Genomic DNA, 3285 nt, shown 5'->3' with positions numbered 1-3285 from the left:
GGAGTGAATGGATTTTTATCATTGTAGGGTGGTTGTGTCCACACACTGCTAAGATACATTTATATGCAAACACCATGTAAAAGTGAATTTTGCATCCTATGTCTACTTTAAAACTGAAATATAATCTTAATTCAAGTGATGAAGGATGTTGTAAGTGTGACCGTAATCAGTGTTGAGTACCACTGTAAGTTTAACCCTGCCCAGTTTACATGTTTGAAAATGATAAACAGTTGCAAACATTAGAAATTTAGAAAAGTAATCAAAAAGTAATCGAATGTAATCAGTTACATTACTTTAATAAAGTAATTGAAAAGTTACACTACTTATTACATTTTAAGTAGGGTAACTTGTAATCTGTAACCTATTACATTTCCAAAGTAACCTTCCCAACACTGGATGTGACACAGTAAGAGGGCCTGACCAGTATAAATAAGATATTTCAACCCACTCCACTCGGTCCTCAGCATTCTTAACACGAGTAAGTGGTGGTGAGTGCCTTCATTTGGAGCGCTCATTTAGAGACTGGCTGTAAAAGAGAAGTGAGGAGATGGGCTTGTTGGCTGTGTCTGATCAGACTGGGTAAAGAATTTCTCATTAATGTGTGAGAGTAACTGTGAGTGACTCCTTCATAAGTCTGACTGGAGGGATTCCCCCACTTTTAAATGCTATAATAATACATTTAATCAAGCTTTTTGATGTCAAGAACCACCAGATATTATGAACCGTTTGTGATGATGACACTGAAATATAAAGCTAAAGGTGGAAAAGAAAAACTCCATTGAAAGTTATAGCAAAAGTACAAAAAACACTTGAAGCAATGTCTCAAAAAAAAAAAAAACACAATATATCTCCCCCATCAACAGAAATAAATATGTGATATTGGAAACTTTTTTGTATCATGTAATAATATTAAAATAAGTAAAAAAAAAAAAGTTACAATTATTGCCTTGCTTATAATTACATTTAATTTAGTTAACAGTTAACAAAAAAATAAATAACAAAAATAAATAAATCGAAAGAGTTTGGGGTAAGTACGATTTATGTTTGAAAGAAAATAATACCTTGTTCAGCAATGAATCAAAAGTGACAGTAAAGACATTTGTAATGTTACAAAAGATTCATTAATATTCAAAACATTAGACAATCTTACTAACATCAAAGTTTTGAACAGTAGAGTAGATGTTGTTAAAAAAAATAAATCAAATCTTTCTTCAATTTTTTGTGGACCCCCATTTGAAAATCTCTATATTAATCCAGTGTAGATGGCCAAACGGTGCTTTCCATTGATCATAGGACTCAGGATCATTCCATTGTTGTGAGAGTTTGTGACAAACACTAAACTTTGAGAACTCACTCAATGAATAATGATAGAGTATTAGAGACAACCTTAAGTATGTCAGCTATTTATACAAGTTAGAAAAGGAGAGTCATATCTATAGTGTTTACTTGTGTGATCATTCTGTCCAGTTAAAAACAAAGCTTTGAATGTGAAAGGATGGGTAATGCCTTCTGTTTTCACACAATCTCTTTATTATTTAATTCTTTGTGTTTTTACACTGCACTAGAGCCTGTTGCTATAGCAACAGTATCCAAGCAACCGCACAATAGGAATCGCACTCTGCAATGAGCTGCAGTCATTCACTCGCCTTGCACGACTCCTGTGCTATTCACACGGTACAGCAAACACACACACCTCGCACACACAATTAGATGGTCTGAGGATGAATGCAGTATAAATCAATACGTGACCTACTGTTAATTACTGCTCAGGTTTTTAGGGGATAAAATGTCTCTGGATGTTTTAGTGGTTCATCTGATTCATCTGTAATGTCTAGATGAGACAAACAGAGACACATAATTGATAATGAATTCAGTTAAATTTTGGATTCATTGCCAGTTGGATTGAAAATATAAAATAATAAACTATACCAAAAAAACAAACAAATAGATATTCTTCCTGTCCTTTCTTCTATCTCCCTCTCTGTTCAGCGCAGCCTTTCTAAATCTCTCTTGTAAATGAGTTTACAGATGGCACAAAGGCCTTGATTATCAGCTCCATCCATTTGACTTTGGGCAGAGAACCGTAAGAATCACCAGCACATAGAGCGAAAGCATCTGTTGAATTGGCCACGGTCGCAGAGAAACATAGCAAACACTCTCACTGCAGCTCTGTGAAACACACACACACACAAACACGTTGGGTTTCCATGTTTTATGGGGATATTGCATAGATGTAATGATTTTTATACTGTACAAACTGTATTTTCTGTCCCCTTAACCTAACCCTATACACCTAAACCTACCCCTCACACAAAACTTTCTGCATTTTTAGATCTTCAAAAAAACTTCACTCTGTATGATTTATAAGCTTGTTTCCTCATGGGCAGTGTTTGGCAGTAACGCATTATGTAACGCGTTACTGTAATTTGATTACTTTTTTAGTAACTGAGTAATTTAACGCATTATAATTTTTTTCAAAATAGTAATTGGAGTATAGTTACAAGCCACGGTCTCTATACATTACTGCTGCGTTACATTGCTGACAGAATGCAGTGTTTTATAAGATTAGAGATTGTAAAAAGGATGTAGTACACGCACTGTCGAGTCAAGTGCCAGTGGATTAGAGACCTGCTCCCTGCGAGACCCGACGCAACAGAGTGCGGCGCGGGACAAGATGGGCGAGTGCGGGTGCGGGCGGGTAGACACTTGTGTGTGTGCGGGATGCGGGAGAATAAAATGATTGACGGGACTCCCACAAAATAGAAATATCTAAACATAAAGTATCTAAAATAAATAAATTGTTATTCATCTATTGCACAAAAGCAACATGAACTAATATAAAATATAAACGATTAACAGGTGCAAGCAGGGCCGGATTTACGCATAGGCATTCTAGGCACGTGCCAATGCTCGCTCGTCCGGGGGGGCTCAAACACAATGAAGAGATATATAATATTTTGTTATACTATGCGCTATCTACAACAATTAAAGAACCAAAACCTCAGAAGACATTGAGCAAATAAATATAACAAACAATAGGGTAAGAAATGACAAACTATTTCCATGTCTTCCAGCTTTTTTATGTAGACTTCGGAAATCACACTTTCTTTCTCCTGTTCTCTCTCTCACAGACACACACACATGCACTCGCACACACACGCGGAGACGAGAACAGAAACTTCTTGTCAGCGCTGCCCCGCGAATTTATCAATAAAATTGTTTTGCAGCTGAAAAGCTACATGACATTTCTCAGTAGGGAGGTTCTTGAAGCAGTTTAACTTAAAG

Source organism: Sinocyclocheilus anshuiensis, unplaced genomic scaffold (genome assembly GCF_001515605.1).
Source record: "Sinocyclocheilus anshuiensis isolate Anshui unplaced genomic scaffold, SAMN03320099.WGS_v1.1 scaffold2129, whole genome shotgun sequence".
In the NCBI taxonomy this organism is placed as follows: Eukaryota; Metazoa; Chordata; class Actinopteri; order Cypriniformes; family Cyprinidae; genus Sinocyclocheilus; species Sinocyclocheilus anshuiensis.
The sequence above is the reverse complement of the archived record's forward strand: the minus strand, read 5'-3'. Positions refer to the sequence as shown.